Here is a 20,799-nt window from a genome sequence, read left to right on the forward strand (position 1 = left end):
AACCGCTGGTCTGTTTCCAGAGCCAGCTGACTCTCCAAGGGTCATGTACCCGTGGTTCTGTTTCCAAACTGCATCCACTTTTTCCAGATTACTCACCTGACGCAGAAAATCATGGCATATGAAACAGTGAAACATAGTTCTTTGCACCAACTACCTCACAGGTCCCTCCTCTTCAGGAGAGCAAGGCACATCATCATCAAATCACAAACTTCACTGACATATTCCTAGTCCCAGCTTCAGCATCTCTACCCTGCCTCAAGCAGCAGCTTCCAGTTAACTTCCACAGAATGTACCTTCCAGATGAAAAACCAGTTGCTTGTGAGCCTGATTTGGGTTGCTCCTTCCAGGTGATACCCTGACTATTCAGGCAGGAAATTTCCCATCAGTACACTCCTCACCACATGAGGATCAGGCACAGAGGCAAGAAAGGACACAGTTGAAAGAGACTATTCTATTCTATTCTATTCTATTCTATTCTATTCTATTCTATTCTATTCTATTCTATTCTATTCATCTATACATAGTCTGAGAAAGACTTCTGGAGAAGTCTTTTACATTGGAGGCAGAGCCTTTGCTCAATTTGCCAAGAAACCCAGCATGAAAGATGGACTCCTGGGGATCTGTTAGGCAATTTACCTGCCATATGTGATGTCTGCTATGAGAGAAATGACAACTCCTGCAGCCATGGTACTGATATGAGCAATGCCACATGCATCCTCTTTCTGATGGCATATAACAATACATTAGCTTCATAATAACTTATGAGCATGAATCTGGCAGTAATGCAATTTTGTAACATTTACTGGACAATAATCAATCTCAGAGATAGCAGTGTTTTCTCACCAGTGTGAGAGATAAAGACTGGTATTTGTGAATGGGATACATCCCAGCACCATGGACAGAGGAGAACAGCCACGCATGCCCCGACGCCTCCAAAACTTCCTCAAACACCAAAGCCAGTTCTTAGTCTCGTTTGCACTGTGTAGATGACTTATGCTGGCTCCTGATTGTGAGAATGGGCTTGTTCTTCCTTGCAGAACCAGAACAGTAGGAATGCACCTTGTGACCTTATTTGGTGCATATGAAGAGCCCAGAAAACTGAGCAAAGATCTCCTCCATAGAGTTTTGTGCATGGAACTCAGATTCCTTCCTTGGCCACCATCTGGGAATCTGTGTTCATTGATATCCATGTAAGATGTGAAATAATTTGGTATAGTGACATTTTCCATAGAAAAAGTGTATATTTGGATCTCCAAAACGAAGGAAAGGTCTGTTTTCAGAAGAAAAAAAAATTAGTCAGGATGTTTCATTTCAACATCTTAAAGCGCAATATTTGATTACTCAATTCCGTATGGTGTTTGACTACTAAACTGAAATCAATGCCACGTGAAAATGATACTAATAAGAAAGCTCACAAACAAAGACAAAACGTTATAGAAAACACTTAAGCAACTGCCCAAAATGAACATGCTTTGTTGCTTTTTCTCTTTCTTTCCCCCTCCCCCCCTCCCCCCCCCTTATTATGAGCTCTCACTATTGTAAGGGCTGCACTGGTCAGTGGACTACTGGCAAGACCTAGACAGGAGCAAGAAGATCAGCTTTTTATCAGCAGCTACTGAGAGGAGTCAGGTGCCTGCTAAGGGTAGTTTGTGTACATCAGTTACAATCCCTTCAGTGCTTTAGTTCACTGAACACAAATCTACTCTATATTTCATTTTCTCTTCAATTGTCAATTTTGACTGTCAAAACATTTCAGAATTCAAGCAATTTTTTCCTCTTCAAAAGTATTGTTTTGTTTCTTGTTGTTCCATTCAACTTACAACAGACTTTGAGTAAGGTCTTTATTTTCCAGCCAAATAGAAAAAAAAATTTTAAAACCCATTATATTTTTTAAGAGGTGCATTTCCCTTAATCCAAAACTATAAAAAGATTTTTCAGCCATTTATGATAGCTCTTAAGCTCTGGTCCCTTAAGATTTCTTGAAGATTAACTTTCTAGTTAAGCATTTTCTTCAGTTATCACAAGACCAAATTTTAGCTGCTCACGCTCAGAAACAAACATGTGTTGATTTTTCTGTCTCAATGACATGTGAACACAAGAATGCAAATAATATATTTTAAAATTCCTTTTGTTTTTAAGGAACACAGATGCCCCAGTCTTTTTATGAATAATCCCCTTGGTAGGCTGTAATTTCTTCTTGTTTGTAGTCTACCTTTTCTACTCCCCTAGTCCCTGTATCTCCATTCCTTTCTTTGTTTTTTTGTTCTCTGGACAAGCTCTTGCCTTACTAGACTGATTGAAAGCCCCTTCTCAGCAGGACTCTGATTTCTGTGGATAGGCATGATCAGGTAAATATCCTGTAGCTCTTATCTTCAGGATTTACAGCTCTACATTACAAGGCTTCTTTGGCAGACAGAAGTTGTCCATAAAGCCAAGAATCCATCTTTATCACTGCAGTGATTAAGTTAAGATGCCTCTATCCAAAGCATATCCAGTTTTTGTCATGAGATTATTATTTCAAGTACTCTTGCCAGGAATTTTTCCACCAGTGAATAAGTCATCCAAACCAGAGCATTCTGTGATGTGTCAGTTTCTACAGAAGTTTAGAAGAAAAGAAGATAAAAAATATTTTTACTATTCTGTATTTAATGCTGTTGAACCATTCTGCTTTAATGTGTAAAAAGTGCTGCACCTTGTCCATGACCAAATAACTTTGCCTTGACTCTTTGCTTCAAGCAATACATGTTTGTATGAAAAATAAACAAAATCATAGAAGAGTAAATCAGGGGTTTTTCAGAAGTCTTTTGTCATAAAGAGGGGAAAAGGGGTCACACTTTTTCTTTTTGTTGCAATTTAAACTGCAAGCAAGATTCAAAATGTCAAACACACTTTACAACAGAATTTCCATTTTCCCAGATAATTCTATGCCTTGCCTTCTTTTATTACTCTCTGTCTTGGAAGATAAAATGATCAGAGGGAAACAGCATACTTGGCTGAGATGATAGCTTGGTGTCAGATGCTATGGCCTGTATTTCTTTTCCTGTGTTAGAAGAATAGTCTCAAGTTCTGACCTTGACTTGGAAGGAAGGTCCTTACCTCAAAATGTCAATCTTTGAGCCATAACAACAAATTTAATTGTTTAACGTTTTTAACTTTTCCTTAAGCATGAAGACAATGTGTGCTTGTGTTAGTTTAACACAGTCTGATATTTACTGGAGGGTGGGAGATGCCACAGAGGCAGCTTCTGGAAAAAAATCCAGAACAACCAAGCAACTGCTCAAACCTTCTACTATGACCATGACAGCCAATCCCTGAAGGCTCTGAAAATTAACATGTCACTAGCCCGATTACAGAAGTTAGTAACACCTCTGTGATGAACATATTTAAGAAGGAAAAAAAGGTGCACACACACTCGTTCTTCTTCCAAGTTGTAGGGAGGTGGCCAACAGGGCCCTATCCCAGTGCGGCCAGGACCCTGCAGAGGACCCTGGGAGCACCCATGCAGCAGGGGCCACCTCAGCACAGTCCACAGTGAACTGTGCTCACTTTGATGCTTTTAGCCATGCTGTAAACAGAAGGGCAGAAGCAGCAGCATCAGCTTCTCCTTTCTGGAGCCCCACATAAAGAGAAGCACTGAATGGTGCCGATGTCATGGTGCCTGGCACCGCCTGCACGGCTGTGGGGGGACCACATGGCCGGCAGCGAGAGGCTGATGTGGAGCCTGGATGGGATCAACCTTTCAGCACTGCAAAACCCTATAAGAATTTTTTAACTGATAGAACTTGAGAAGAGAAGTCCGACCAACACTGATTATCTTCTGAGTCAGAGAAAAGGGAAAAGATGAAGATACATGAGGAGAACAGCATGGGGACACTAAAGGCAGTGAAAAGGAGGGAGGGGAAGGAGGAGGTGCTCCAGGCATCAGAGCTGGGATTCTTCTGCAAGCTATGGTGGGGACTATAATATAATAAACTGTTTCCCTGTAATTCATGATGTGCATGGAGGGATGCAGAGATCCACTTGCAGCCGTGAGAAAAGGTGCTCACACAGGAGCAAGTGGATGCTGAAAAGCTGTAATCTTGTGGAAAATTCAGGGAGAGGAAGTTCAACCAGAAAGGATGTAGTTCCAGTTTTGAATGATATCAAAGGTTGTAGGGGCCCTGCCTCGAGCCCTGAAGAGCCACAGGAGAATAAAGTTTTTTTGATCTGATGACCTAGCATATCAGAACCACAAAACTACAAAGCCTTGGTTTACACTGGTGCACAGTGCACCTTGATCCCTTCATGACATGTGGAGGCAGAACTTATTTCTATTTCTGGACAGGGGGATCACAGCAATTGACTCTGTTGGAAGCCAGGATGAGACTGAATGGGAAGGAGTGGCAGGAACATCCAATTGTGACTGGCCCAGAGGCCCCGTGTATTTTGGGCATAGACTTTCTCCAGAAAGATTAAGACCCAGAGGGATTTAGGTGGGCTTTTGGAATAGCCACTGTGGAAACAGAGGACATTAGATAATTGAACACCTTGCCTGGGTTGTCTGAGAATCCTTCTGCAGCTAGACTTCCAAAGGGGGAAGAGCATCAAGTACCAATTGCCACCTCGATGGTGCATCGCCGGCAGTATCGGACAAATCAAGATGGCATGATACCCATCCACAAGATGATTCATGAGCTGGAGAGCCAAAGGTTGGTCAGCAAAACCCACTCACCCTTCAACAGCCCCGTGTGGCCTGTACACAAGTCTGATGGAGAATGGATATTGACCATGGACTACCATGCCTTGAATGAAGTGACTCCACCGCTGAGTGCTGCTGTGCCGAACATGCTGGAACTCCAGTATGAGCTGGAGTCCAAGGCAGCAAGGTGGTATGCCACTATTGACAGTGCTAATGCATTTTTCTCCATTCCTCTGGCTGCAGAATGCAGGCCTCAGTTTGCTTTCACCTGGAGGGGTGTGCAGTACATCTGGAACCAACTGCCTCCATTCTCCACTAAAATTGTCCCAGTTTGACTTTGGCCAAAGCCAGGTACCCACAAAAACCCCCCTATTTACTCATTCTCCTCTGCTGTAGTTGAGGAAAGGAGAAATTAAATAGTTTTTTTCTTGGATGCTTGGCTTTGGCCAATGTCAAAACACTACAGTGCTTATCTTTAGATGCTTCACATACTTGTAGAGCAATTTCTCTTACTTGTGATGCAGATGTTGTCAAAATAGGTTGTTACAGTGTTATGCTCTTTACACTCAGGTATTTCTGAAGTGGTTAGATGGTAGTTAGATGGTAGTTAGATGCAATCTGAAAGCTCAGGATTCCTCATTCCTTCCTATTTCAGTTTTGAACTTGATCTCCACTGCCTCACTTTGATGAGAAACCTGAACACATGATGAAGCAATTTTCTAGGTAGAGTGTATTTGCTGAATGAGATGAGGGGAAAATGAAAAATTGGGGAAAATACATCTATGTAATCCACAGGAAATAGACCTATATATCACCTTAGAATGTGTTTGTTGTTTTCTTTTTCTTACATCAGCGGAACTGTAAAAAGTGACTTGTAACGTCACATAAATAAAAAGTATCCAGCCAGCTTGTTCCCTGCCTTTACTGGCATGACATTTCTTCTTTTAATCCATTCAGCATCAGCGAATCAACAGCGCCACAGTGTTGTGGGAACAAGGTTGCATACAAGCAGCAATGATGGAGATTTTACCCCCATGCATTGCACAACCAAACACAAGGAACACAATGCAGTCAGGAAATCCATCTAACGGGACATCCCCAGCCTAATACATCACATTGTTCTTTCATCAGCTTCTCTCCATGGGGGTCCACAGACTTACACTACCACCCCCTTTTCTGCATCATCCTTGTATTGCTAGATGATCCTATATGTCATAGTCCCCATAATCTTTTTTCCCTCTGGTATTTTTTTAAGACTTCTTCACTCCAGCAACTGGCACAGCTTTCTGACAACACTGTAGCTCTGCATTTCATCTCTCTGGCAGCAAGTACTCTCTTTTTGTGTGCAAATTATTGCAATGGAGAAAAAAAAGTTGTAGCTTTAATTGATCCTTCTCCCATTGGCATTTTTTTACACCACATCTACTGGACCTGCACTATTATCCTACTGTCTTCAGGGGCTATGACAACTAGTCCAACCCGAAAGATTTAGTCTAACCCTGTAACAATTCTTACAGCTAGAACTGATTTAAAAAATAGTTTATTATTTTCTTCTTTTAATTTTCATATCTTCCCCATGTCCAATTCACACAAGTAAAACCCTTAACAAAAAGGAGAAGAATTAACTGTGCAGTAAAATGTCAGTGGAACACATCAGCGGTGACCATATTAAACTGTCACTAAATGGGTGACTGACTACAGGCAAGTAGAAATGAGTGGCCTTAATAAAGTTCCTACAACTAAATATGATGAGTATTGGACAAGTGTGGCCAAAACACAGGTCTGGGTTTAAGCTAAAGAAGTAGAATTAAGCTTAATAGAGTGAAATAACTGGACTTCAACACTTCCATTAGTGCAGGTGAGCTGAATCCAAATTAGTTCTTCTAAGCCTGAATGTCTCATATGATGAGTTTCCCTGAATAAAAATTACGTGATTGTAAACATGCCTCTGTCAATTTAGCTCTTACACAAGGCTTTCCTGCATAATCAGTCTTTGCTAAAAATTAGTAATAAAGTAAATGAGAAAATTCACTGTGTTTAGAGAATCCCCGGGAAATGCAAACCTAAAAGGGAAAATGTCCTGTGTTTACAGCCAAAGCATTTCAGGATTCAGAAACTTGAATGCCTAATCACTAACATATGTGAATCTCTGTGAAATATGTTGTTCCATAAATGCTCATCTCTTAATTTCACATTGCTTTTCGCTAATTAGCTGCATGCCATTTCTCACCTGATCTCCTTTTGTAATATTTAATTCTCAAATGACAGCATTTATCAGCCAGATGATGCATACAAACAAAGCAGGTCACTGTTCTTGCACACAAACATGCATGCCTCTGTCCAAACTCCCTCTTGATGTGCCAGTAACAGTGAGTAAGAGTGAGGTCTTTTGCCCCCTTTCCGAGGCTGTCTGGCACAGGGTGCTGGGATTGGGGGAGCTGAGTTGGGCAGGCATGGTTGATGTTGCTTCAGGCTTGGTGCATTTGTGTGTTCAAAGTCAGCTTAAGCAACCACACAGAAAACCTTGTTTATTCTATTCCATTTGTGTTATTTCTCAGGTTTCCAAGCTGCCTGGGAATGGTGGCAAATTTCCTGATGGACTTTCCTCTATGAATTGTCATTTCTTTTGCTCCCACTCAGTCTCTACCACAATTATACTTTGGACAAACCCCTCACTTCATAGAGTTCCCTGTTCAGGTATCACAGAAGTATAGTGAAAAACATATAAATTATGGGTTAGCACTCTGTGGTTAAGCACATATTTAAGCAACCTGCCCAAAATCAGATTTACACCCTAAAGGAATAGGTGAGAATTGGTTATTTCATGTGGAAGTAAGGCATATGTAACCCACCTACACGTTTATTTGGTATTGTCTATCCATTCCATGACTTTCTAATCCATCAGCAAATTTCAACCTCAAGTAACACAGGAGTAGAAGCCTCATATTGTTAGTTTTGATTAATTTCATGGAAATTGTTCGTTTGTTAAAGGAGAATTAAGTTTTATTAAGTCTTCATGAGAGATTAATTGTAGTAAGAATCTCTACTAGGAAATAAAGAATCTACTCAGGAGAGTTTTCAAGGAATTGACATTATATTAAATTGGTGCATGTTTGGGTTTTTTTCCCCTTCAATTTGAAATGGTGAGAGACTCAACTGAATTAATCTTCTCCACACTTTTTTTTTTTCCCACTTGGAGCTACCCCTGTCACAAAATTACTTTATAAGCCAACTTTAAATGAAAACACACTTGTGGATATGAGACTTGCCCTTTGCTCCATGCCATATGAGACTGCGCTATTACTAGAAAATTAAATAAAAGTTAGAAATTGAACTCTGGGAGGCACTGAAAGTCTGCTGCTTGTTATGTGCATGGATTTCAAAGTGCCCTATTCATTTATTGAAAAATTATCGGACATGTATTTCTTTCACTCGTTATAAAGATATACCCATGAAGACAGTCCTACACCATGAAGAGAAAAGGTAAGCAAAACAAGAAAGCCTTCACCTTTCTGCAGGAGCAGAATTTGAGCACAAGTGTCTGGAAATGAGTGTATAATGAACTCTTGCTCCTAATACAAATCAGCAGGTCCAATATTAACAATACTGCATCATACCTCAAGTACAGATAGCTGAAGTTCCTCTGTGAGGTCAAGTAGAAGTGTTGAGATCATTACTACAGTAGGCCATGAAAGAAGATTGACTCATGAGAAGAACAATTGTGTATCCAGAGGAAGATCTATCCCAAGTCACTAAGTGGTGGAGGTAGGAACAATCAAAGTCACATTTCCAAGGACATGACCAGACTTCTCTGAAGTGTCCTTTCAAATGTGATTTTTAATGTCCTAGCACTAGATAAGATGTCAGTCTCATATGATCCTCTTATCAGAGATTTATGGAGAGGTGACACTAAAATACTGATCATGTATAGATGGAATATTTTCCTTAAAAGAGACTTCAAGGAACAAGTCCATTGCCCATGTAAGGCCAAACCAGAGCCAGACATTGGATTTTGGCTTGCACCCCAAGGGAAATCTTGCCTAGACTGAACCATGTTCATCCATTGGCTAGTACAATTGATATGGCTAGATATCTCCTGTCAGTCAGAAATGTGTGGATACCCAGGGAGGAGCATTTATCCCTAAAGAGCTGATCTCACTTCTCAGGACTGCAGAAAAGGATGCTGATAGAGTCAATATTTGTTAAGGTGAAGAATGGTGACACGGTAGTGGAAATGATTTGCAGATCAGAACTAGTTCCTTCTCAGATAGTTTCATCTTTACAAAACCTTAGATTTTCCTAGTCAAAAGAATAAAAGTAATTATTTTCTGTGCTACTAGTGTCTTATAAAGGGAGTCCTCTGACTCTCAGTTCCTGGCAGTATCCTGTACTTTTGGAGGTGAATAAGGTTGAAGGTCTTGATGCCTTGGAAGGCTGACTTGAAACAGAGACTGGACAGAGCTAGAGAATAAAGTAGGTATTTATTGAAAGGCCTCCAGGATCTACTCTGGGTAGGACAATAGCTCAGCTAAAGCTGCACCTCAGGTAGACTGAGAATAGTCACAAAAATAGTTCCCCAGTCACAAGATCTTACATTTTTATAAGTTTTGGTTCATTTGCATATTAAGGTTTAATTATCCTATTACAGCTTTAAGTTGTGAAGTTTCATCCTTCTTGTTTTTCTCTTCAGTCCACCATTGTTTATACTTTTATGCCTGAAAGGTGTCCTTAATTCTTCACAGAAAAAGGATTTGTTTTGTCTACCTACTCTGTAAAGAAAGCTTGCTGCCACTTCATATGAGGCTCGGAACTGCATCCCTAGGCAGCACAGAAACTGCAAACATGAAAAGTAAAACTTAAAGCATCAGTTTGAAGAAATTTCTGGCTTCAATGGGTGAAGTACTTGTTTTGAGGTCATTCTAAAAAAGATTTTTAACAGAAAAAGAACAATTTGTTTGAAAGATGAACTATTAAAAAAGTGTACACTTGTGTATGTGTGCATGCACCAAGAAACAGCAGAGGAGGTTTTACCTGAACAGACTGTATTGGTAACTAAGGACACAGGAAACAACCATCAAACTGCTAAACACTAGCAGACTGGTGTTTTTTTGAATTGACCCCATGCATGACCTATCACTGGCACCTTCCTTAAGGAAAGATGGCAACACAATTATAGCATATCCTGTGCTGATTCTTTTCCTCCTATCTCCACAAGAAAACACACTGCACTCTTAAAATTGTCTAAAAATCAGGAAATTAAAACAATGGGCTTATCTTGTTCATGAAGGTTTGAGTACGTGTCAGTCTAAATAGCTGAGGATTCCTTAAGTGTATGAAAATCAGTTAATCCAAGAACCCACCATGACAAACCCAAGAGATGCAGTGGAGACTCAGGAGTAAGCATCCATTGTCCTCTGTGTCGTACATCACTGATCTTAGTTGCAGCAGCTGGGAACATTCATCTTGGTGCTGGTGACTGGATGTGTGTTCTGGGTTGACCTGCCTCCTATCCCATATATCCCATATCTTGGATATATTTTTGTGTCTGGCAGCTGCCCCTCTGGCGGGGCGGGGCCTGCTGGCTGGCTTGGTTTTGCTTTGCTGCGGCTGGCTTGCTGGCGCTGGCTTTCTGCTCTCTGCTGCTTGCTTTTGCTTTTGGCTTGGTCAGGTTTTTTTCTTTTTTTCCCTGTTGTTTCTCTTTCTTCTTTTCTTTTTTTTCCTTCTTTTCTCTCTCTCTCTCCTGCTGCCCCCTGCCCCTGTTTTTTTTTTTTCACTGCTTCTGTTTGGTTTATTTTTTTCCTTCCTTTCTCTCCCCCGCCGCCCATCTCCACCCCACCCCCCCACCCCACCATCCCCCCCCGCCAAGATTTGAACCAGCTCCCGACCTGACCTGAGAAGTTGGAGAATTCCCGGGTCTGCAAGAGATGCGTCGCACCCTCCTCATCACAGTAACCCCTTTCCCACTTTTGGTGTTGGGGAGTGTTCTTTTCATTGTCAATAAACCGGTTTTTCCACTTTTCCTCCAAAGTATTTTCCTTCCTGAACCCAGGGCTGGGGGTGAAGGGGTGGTGGAGGTTTTGGTTTAGGGGACTCCTTTTGGAGGTTCTTCCCTAATTTATTCCAAACCAGGACAATGTGAAAGTCAAAGTGCCAAGCTTTAACCTACTTAGAGACAATTTAAATATAGTACTTCTTCCTCCCATAAGGTCTTGCACTGAGTTTCATTACATTTGTCTCCTACAGAATATATTAGTGGAAAAGTACAGAATAATACGGTGTAGGCTTCCCAAAGACCCAAGGAGAAGATTAGTGGGACATGTCGAGTGACTTTGGGACAGAAAAACAGCAGAAATGTCATATTCAATCAGTGACCAGTTCTCTCTTTGACTCCCAGCATAGGATAAAACTATACAATTAGCAGACAAACAAGTTCAGGAAATTTCATCACAGTTCTGGGACTGAATTATTGTCAGGCTAGAATGAAATGTGTATTCAGCAGGTAAAGGTCAAGCTTTCTCAATTCTATGTCAGTCCAGAGGGAACGGAGACCCCCATCTATTCAATTCACAAATCCCTGCAGAAAATTCAAGTCATGGTGATATATTTAGCTGTCTAAAAAGGATACTCCCTGTGATGCAGCTGAGATGAGAGTTCTTCTGACTTCATGGAGGCTGCAGCTCAAAATATCACAGAAGGCAGAAACTGAAATAAATGAAGCAGCATCTACCAAGGAAACACTAATGAGAACTTAACTCCCAAGGAAATAAATGCAGCTTGTGAAAATGGTGTTAAACTTCAGCCGTAAAAAAGAGAACTGAAATAAAACTCACATAATGATATTATCTTTCATGACAGTTTCTATAAAAGGACTTCCTTACTTTAGCTTAGTTGTGCTTTTTTTCTCAAATTATTTTTGATTCAGTTTTCACAGAGTTCAAGTAATGTTGAACTAAAAAAATTAAACCTCACAGATTTCTGTTGAAACTACCTGAAAATCAAAATCTTCAGTAGAAAATGCTACAGATAAAAACATTTTAATGACTTTAAAAGTTATTGCTCATTTTTGCTTCCAGTTTCTAAAAGAGAAAAGTTTTCAATCACAAAAGAAATTTTGCTTCACAAAAGCTTTTAATTTTACAACTAGTTACTTTGATCATAAAGCTTAAAACAGCTCTGTTTGTGGAAAGAGATTCCACAGAGCAAAAGGTAAGGTTTTGATTTTTTTTTCCCTAGCAAAGACTGCAAAATACCATGGTAGGATCCCTTTGTCAGGAGACAAGATGAGCTTTTGGAGAGGAATAAAAAGGAAAGGAACACAGTGTTCCTCCTTTTAAAATAAAGGCTTTCAGAGCAAAGACACAGACACTCTTAGAAAGTCAGTTCTCCTGGGGCTTCAGGAAAGATAAAAGTGTCTTCTACAGGTTCATCAGTAAGGGAAACTACTAACAGGAAGGTAGTTCTGTTTTCTGACAGGGCATTTAAACATTTCCTGGGTCTTACTAGGAATTTAAAAACTGAGCTTAATAATTAAACAACCTTTTCCACATGATTACCACATTGGATACAGAGCTGTGATTGACTTATTGCTTGATGACACTACAATTTCATGTGGGTACCATTTTGGGTTGATTACTTGCATTCTTAATTATAAGGCACATCACTGCTTGAACTGATTTACTGTTTTGCTTATTGCATCATGTGATTGCCTGATTCACAAAAGCAATTATGCTCAAACAAAATCACTACCAGAAGCTTGGAGAATTGAACTCCTGCAGTGAGTAGACTGTGTTTTCCCTTGCAGGTTTTTATGACTGGGGATTTTTTTACTTTACCCTTTTTATTTTTAAGCCTTGTGCTTCTTCCTAAGTATAAAATTGCACATTGATTATTTGCTCTGGATGGATTGTGTGAGCTCATTCTTTATGGTGCATAAAGCAGCATAGGTGAATAACATCCCTCAGCTCTCAGCTGAAATCAAACACTGACATTGCTGTCAGTTTTTCAGGAATGGGTGGAGGATGGCAGCACAACCAGATTGTCACATTACCAGTCCTCCTCAAAGGAATTTACAATGATATTTCACCTGTACATTCCTGTAACCATAGAAGATAAAAAGAAATAATGTATAAAAGAGGAATTACTGGTAAAATTCCAAACAGGAAGTTCTCTTTTCCCCTTTTGGGGGCTTTGAAGGGTGTCTGGAGCATAGTTTTGGAAGAATTTGGCCCAAGAATACAGAACATTAAGTTACAACTAAGGCCATATGTAATGTAGCAAACTTGGGCTATGGAGAACAGGCTTCTGTATTGTCACATCCAATCTTAAATCCAATTTTAGGATTAGATCCTGACCCTCACTGGGGAAGGAAGCAACAGTAGGAGAAGCAGGAAAAGAATTGCTGAATTCTTTGATATCACCAAAATGGAAATACATTACCTGTTTCAGTAATTCTCTGGCAATTTCTTGTCTCCCACATGCAGGTCTCCTTAATCTGATTTGCCAGAAGCATTTTGATAACGTTCAAAACTGCATCAGGCAGGAGGAGCAACACCAATTAAATTTTAAAAAAGCAAATAAAAATTATTATATGTTCATTATAGAATCATAGAATGGTTTGGCTTGGAGGAGACCTTAAAAATCATCTAGTTTCAACCCTCCTGACATGGGCAGGGACACCTTCCACTAGATCAGGTTCCTCAGAGCCACACCCATACATCTCATGATGTATGGCCCTGAGCTTCTCCAGGGATGGGGCACCCACAGCTTCTCTGGGCAACCTGTTTAGTGCCCCCTCACAGTAGAGAACTTCTTCCTAACCTCTAACCAAAAACTACTTTCCTTTAGCTTGAAGCCATTCATTCCAGTCCTGTCACTTCTTGCCCTTGTGTCCCCTTCCTGTCCTCCCTGAAGAACTGTATCTTCCATTCCAACTTTCTGTTCATGGAGGCATCCCTTCACATGTCAGTGATGCCAATAAGATTATGACCCTGCAAGTGGGCACCTAGTGGCCCCTCCTGAAGACACTGAGAATTTTTCAATCGCTTGTATTGAGACAAAATTACTTAAAAGTTTTTTGGGAAGAAAGAAATCATTAAGTCAACATATTGTTTCTTTCATGAAGATTCTATTCCTGGCAAAACAGGATGGAGAAGACTGAGAAATGAGGTGTTTCAGTACACTTCTTGTTGCTGTTTCTTTTCTGCAACAGCGGTGGCCTGATCTTAGGAACGACAGCACGGCGTCCACTTTGCTCGCGTGGCGCCGGGCTTAGTAACACGCTTACGCCAATTTGGTGGACGGTTACAAGCGTTTATTATCTCAAACATGCAGTTTAAATACTCTGGGGTTCTTCACTACGTCAGAGGGGTCTTGCCACACTTCCTGGGTTAGAAGGGAGAATGGAAAAGTACTGGCACATGTTAGTAGGCTTACATTCTTGTGGTGATAGCTTATCTTTGGGGGGTTGGAGTGTTCTCTGCTCTTCCCGTTACAACCGAGATCTTCCGAGCGCCTGTCCCTATCCAACCACAACTTCTACTATTAACATGGCAGTGGGAAGCATGAGACACTTGTTTGATTTACCAAGGTTGAAGAGAAATTTAACTATATGCTTACCAAATGTTTCTGATGGACAAAAACGTGTGATAGAAGACATGAAATTCCCTTTGTTTCCAACCCTTTCTAAACTTAAACTGATTCCATTTTAATTGCCCTTTATTACAAAACTGTTTCCTCTGTATAGATCCCACTCTCATTAAGTCCCTTCTGACAAACTGCTTGAAGTGGGTGTATCACTAAGATTACGCACTTCACTTCAAGCATTGTGCAAGGAAAGTGGTATTTTCTTACATCCGAATGCAGATTTAAAAAAATCAAAATCATTATACAGCTGTCTAGATGGGCCAGCTAAGACCATGTGAAGGAAAGAATATTCTGGTCAGTACTTTTGTCAGTTTGAGGTGTTTTGAGTTTTGATTTTAGTTTTGATTGTTTGTTGGTTTGATTTGGTTTGGTTTTGGAAGTTTTTTATTTGTGGTGGGGTGTTTTTTGTTTGTTTTGTTGTTTGGGGTTTTTTGATCTGGAGGATTGGCAAAACAAAAGGCCAATTCCTGCTTATTCTTTAATATCACACTTTTTAAAGACTTCTGTATAAGTTATTGCACTGGAAGCTTTAGTATCCAAATAACTAGATGTAAAAAGATTTTTATATTTAAAATACCACCTTTTAGAAAACAAGCAAAAATTCCTGGGATTTTTCCTCTTTTAAAAAACTTGGCAATCTAAAAAGGACCATTTATTATAAAAATGAAGCCAGTAAAGAATAAATATATGAAGCTTTGATTACTACCAAATTACTCAGGGTTTGATAAAGCTGACCTATGTTCTGGGTTGACCTGTCTCCTATCCCATATATCCCATATCCTGGATACATTGTTGTGTCTTGCAGCTACCCCTCCCTCTCTGGCAGGGACTGCTGTTTTTGCGGCTGGCTGGCTCGCTCTCTCTGCCTGCTGCCAGCTGCTTCTGCTTCGTTTTCTAGCTTGGCTACTTTGCTTGGCCTGCTGCTTTTTGCTGCTGTTTCTCTGTCTCTCTCTCTCTCTCTCTCTCTCTCTCTCTCTCTCTCTCTCTCTCTCTCTGCTTGCCCCTGCTTCTGCTGCTTCTGTTTTTCTTTCCTTTCTTTCCCCCACACACCCCCCCTACCCAAGATTTGAACCGGCTCCAGACCCAAGAAGTTGGAGAAGTCCTGGGTCTGCAAAAGAAGCTGAGTACCCTTCCTGACAGTAACGTGGTTCCTTTTCCCACTTTTGGTGTTGGGGAGTGTTCTTTTCATTGTCAATAAACAGTTTTTTTCCACTTTTCCTCCAAGATATTTTCCTTCCTGAACCCAGGGCTGGTGGAGGTTTTGGTTTAGGGGACTCCTTTTAGAAGTTCTTCCCTCATTTATTCCAAACCAGGACATTTCTTGGTGCGTTGGCTGGGAAAGAAGCCAAAGAAAGTAGAAAAAACCTTAATAATAATATTGGTGGTTCTGATTGTTTTGTGGGTGTTTTGGGATGTTTTTTTCTGGATTCATAATGTCATTCAAGGTGAAAGCCTGCCAATATTTCTGGTCCCCAGGGATTTTTGAGGTCTTAATACCTCTGTAGTACCTACGGTTGTTCCCTTACATAGAAAAAGCTCTGGTATTGCTCCTAATATGTAGTTTTTGGGGCCGTGGGGCACTAACCAGAATATTTATTGGGCTGGGCTTGCTTGTGATGCTTTATAGGAGGGCCGTTAAAATACTTGAATCTATTCCAGAAGTGTATAGTTCGTTGTTATGATGGTGCATTCAGTTTGTTAGGGGAGAAGCAGGGGGAGAGTTTTTTCAACCTCTGTCTTCCCTCTTCTCCTTTGAATTGTTTACATCTCTATTAGAGAATGTTCAGTTTCCCCTGAGTGTTAAAGAGACCATCTTTCTGGCATTTAATTTAGCAAGTTTTCTCTATACTGTCTGCAGTTTATATAAAATGAAAGCTGAGATTTCTAAAGAGGCTAATGAAACTTCTGATTTAGGGGTAAAGCCAACAAAGAGAAATCTTGAGTGGAGTAAGAATTGAGAAGATATGGGCCAAATTTTAAAGAAATTTTCTGATCCTGTAGTCTAGGATCCCATCTGAACAATTTCAGAACCCAGCTGAGGTGGCAAAGTATTTGAAGGAGAAGTGCCGTGGTAGTACTAAAGAAAAAAAGATTATTGCAGTGAGCTGGGCCCTGGCATATGTTCATCATACTCAGCTAGATACTGAAGGACAGCAAATAAAAGGAAGGGAACAGGGAAATAAGCTAGTTACCACCCCAGTCACTCAGGCTGCAGCTAATATCCTGGGCTCCGGGCCACCAGCTAAACCAGACAGGGAGTCTAAGACACTGGCAGTCGCCGGGGCAAAGAGAGCACGAAAGACTGATTGACCAGTGGAGGATGATGATGATGAAGGTGAAGGGCCCTCAAGGCCTCCCGAGGACACCCAATCAGAAGCTGGACAAACTGACATAAAATCAGAAGTTGAACTAACTGACACTCGATTGGGAGCCGGATCAACTGGCCTAAGATCAAATGTCCAACCAGCTGGCACAAGATCAGGACCCACTATTGATGCTTTTTCCCTGAAGGACCTCCGAGGTTTAAAAAAAGATTACACTCGACGACCAGATGAGTCTATAATTAGTTGGTTAGTCCGTCTCTGGGATGCTGCAGATGAAGCTACAACTCTGGATGGCACTGAAGCAAGGCATTTGGGCTCCCTGTCACATGATCCAGTTATTGACCAAGGAATGATGAGGGTGGCTACCCCTTGCAGTCTCTGGGAACGAGTCCTGGGAAGTGTGGCACAAAGATACCTGTGTGCAGATGATCTCTACATGCAGCAGACCCAGTGGAAGACCATAGAACAAGGGATTCAACGCTTGAGAGAAATGGCAGTGGCAGAGATTATCTTCTCAGATGACCTAAACACTAAGAACCCAGACTTGGTACCATGTACACCCGTGATGTGGCGAAAACTTGTACGACTTGGACCATCTGAATATGCTTCTACTCTAGCAATAATAAAGCGAAAGAAGACCTATAAAATCGTGCTCGATATGGCAAGGAAGCTTCGAGCATATGCTGATGCAGTACATGGCCCAGCTCACGCCAGGATTGCAGCTGTGGAAACACGACTACAGAAATTGGAGGATAAATCAGAGAAAAATCACAAAAAGCTCAGGGAAAAGATTAGGAAGAACTTCCTCCAAAATTCTGCCATTCAAATTAGAGGCCCTGGTGTTCAACGCAGGTGTACCTGTGTTGGAAAGAGAAGGCACACCCCACAAACCGAGTTGTAGGCCTTCTTGAGTGAAGCTAGGAAGAACATGAAAAAATAGGACGGAATAGAACCCACAGCAACTCTGGCGCAATGGGTGCATAAATTGAAAAAAAAAAAAATTCAAAAAAGAAGTCCTACTAAACAGAGAGCAGCACCAGTTGTCTACAGCCAGGACGTTGGGTATGGTAATAATGATGATATGTCTGATCCCCTGGAGGGAACCTCTAAGACATAGGCCCAAGAAAAAAAAAAAAAAAAATCATGCTTAGAGGGGCCCTGCCTCTAACCAGGTAGAGGTTGGGGAGAATCGTGTGTTTTGAACTGTATAAATTTGATAGCCTGGCACATCGGCGCCACAGAAACATAAAGCTTTAGTTGACACTAAGTCACAATGTACTTTGATGTCATCAGAACATGTGGGGACAGAACCAATTTCCATTGCCGGGGTGACAGGGGGATTACAGGAATTGACTCTGTTGGAGGCTAAGGTGAGCCTAACTGAAAAAGAGTAGCAAAGACATCTGATTCTGACCGGCCCAGAGGCTCCGTGTATTCTAAGCATAAACTTCCTCCGAAATGGATATTTCAAAAACCCAAAGGAATTCAAATGAACATTTGAGATAGCAGCTGTAAAAACAAAAAGTATTAAGCAACTGAACACCTTGTCTGAACTATCAAATAACCCATCTGCTGTAAAACTGCTAAAAGTAAAAAACCAACAGGTGCCAATTGTCACTTCCATAGTACATCGACGACAATATAGGACAACTCGAAATGCAGTGATTCCCATCCACAAAATAATTTGTGAACTAGAGAGCCAAGGGGTGGTCTGTAAAACCCACTCACCCTTTAACAGCCCCATCTGGCCTGTGCGCAAGTCGGATGGAGAATGGAGGTTGACTGTGGACTACAGGGCATTGAATGAAGTGACTCCACCGCTGAGTGCTGCCGTGCCGGACATGCTGGAACTCCAGTATGAGCTGGAGTCCAAGGCAGCAAGGTGATATGCCACTATTGACATCGCCAATGCCTTTTTCTCCATTCCTCTGGTTGCAGAATGCAGGCCTCAGTTTGCTTTCACCTGGAGGGGTGTGCAGTACACTTAGAACCAACTGCCCCAAGAGTAGAAGCACAGTCCTATTTGTCATAGACTGATTCAAACTATATTAAAAAAAGATAAAACTCCAGGACATCTGCAGTACATCAATGACTTCACTGTGTGGGGGAACACTGCAGTTGAAGTGTTTAAAAAAAGAAAAATATCATCCAAATTCTTCTGAAAGCTAGTTTTGTTATTAAGAAAAATAAAGTTAAAAAACCTGCTAAAAATTTCAGTTCCTAAAAATTAAGTAAGAAGATAGACAGCGTCAGATTCCCACTGATAACATCAATAAGATCACAGCGATGTCTCCACCAACCAACAAAAAAAAGACACAAACTTTCCTAAGTGCCATGAGTTTTTAAAGAATACATATTCCAAAGTATAGCCAAATTGTAAGCCCTCTCCACCTAGCAACTTGCAAAAAAAACACTTTCCAGTGGGGCCCTGAGCAACAACACGCCTTTACTCAAATCAAACAAAAAATTGCTCACGTGGTAGCCCTTGGCCCAGTCAGGACAGGACTGGATGTAAAAAACGTGCTCTATTCTGCAGCCAGGAGCCACAGTCTGTCCTGGAGCCTTTAGCAGAAAATGCCTGGGGAGACTCCAGACCAACCACTAGAATTTTAAAATCGAAGTTACCGAAAGTTGAAAACCAACTATACTCCAACAAAAAAAAAAAAAATTCTAGCAGCCTATAAAGAAGTTCGAACCACCTCAAAAATTATAAGTATAAAAGCACAACTCCTCCTAATACCCCAACTACCGGTGCTAGGGTGGATATTTAAAAGAAAAATTCCCTCCACCCACCATGCAGCCAGTGCTACCTGAAGCAAGTAAATTTCCCTCATTACACAACGCGCTCAAGTTGAAAAATTAAATCACCCTAAAATTCTAGAAGTAATTACAAACTGGCCCAAAAGTAAAAATTTTAGTATTGCAAATAAAAAACAAAAACCAGTAACCCAAATTTAAAAAGCTCTGCCATACAACCAATTGCCAGCAAAAAAAATATATTATCCTTTATTCACTGATGGTTCCTGCCATGTCATAGAGATGGATCGAAGGTAAAAGGCAGCTATATAAAGCCCCACACAACAGGTCGTAGAAGTCGCTGAAGAAAAGAATAAATCCAGTCAATTTGCTGAACTCAAAGCAATTCAACTAACCCTAAATATTACAAAAAAAAAAAAAAAGTAACCAAAGCTCTATGTATATACTAATTCTTAAATAGTAGCCAATGCTCTGTGGGGATGGCTAAAACATGAAAATAAACAAACTGGCAGCATAAAAGAAAACCAATTTAAACTGCTAAAGAATAAAAAAATATCACTACCTGGTTAAAAAACCTACCTGTGAAGATTTGCCATATAGATGCCCATGTCCCCAAAAATAAAGCTAATGAAAAACAGCAAAATAATCAGCAAGTACATCAAACTGCAAAAATAAAAAAGTTAAAAATGGATCTTGACTGAGAACACAACGAAAAGTTATTCCTAGCACAATGTGCCCATGATGCCCCAAGTCACCAAAGTAAAAATACCACCTATAAGTGAGCATGAAACCGAAAAGTAGATTTAACCATAGACAGCATTTCTCAAGTTATCAGTAACTGTAAAACGTACACTGCCATTAAGCAAGCCAAGCAAATGAAGCCTCTCTAGAATAGAGGGCAGTAGTCTAAGTAGAAGTATAAAAAGGCCTGGCAAATTGATTACATCACACTGCCTCAAACCTGCCAAAGCAAACACCATGTGCTGACCATAGTAAAAACCACCTCGGAATGGTTAAAAACGTATCCTGTGTCTCTTACTACAGCCCGCAACACCATCCTGGGCCTTAAAAAGTAAGTCCTTTGGAAGCTCAGCACTCCTGAAAAAATTTAATCAGACAATAAAACTCATTTTAAAAATAATCTTTTTAAAACCTAAGCTAAAAAACATGGTATTAAATGAGTATATCGTATCCCCTACCATGCACCAGCCGCAGATAAAGTGGAGAAGTACAAGAAGTTGTTAAAAATCACCCTAAAAACATTGGGTGGAGGGTCCTTAAAAAACTAAGAACAGCATTTAGCAAAAGCCACCTAGTTAATTAACACCCGAAGTTCCACCAACCGAACGAATCCTGCTCAGTCCTAACACCTTAATATAGTAAATAAAAATAAAATTC

Source organism: Sylvia atricapilla, chromosome Z (genome assembly GCF_009819655.1).
Source record: "Sylvia atricapilla isolate bSylAtr1 chromosome Z, bSylAtr1.pri, whole genome shotgun sequence".
NCBI lineage: Eukaryota > Metazoa > Chordata > Aves > Passeriformes > Sylviidae > Sylvia > Sylvia atricapilla.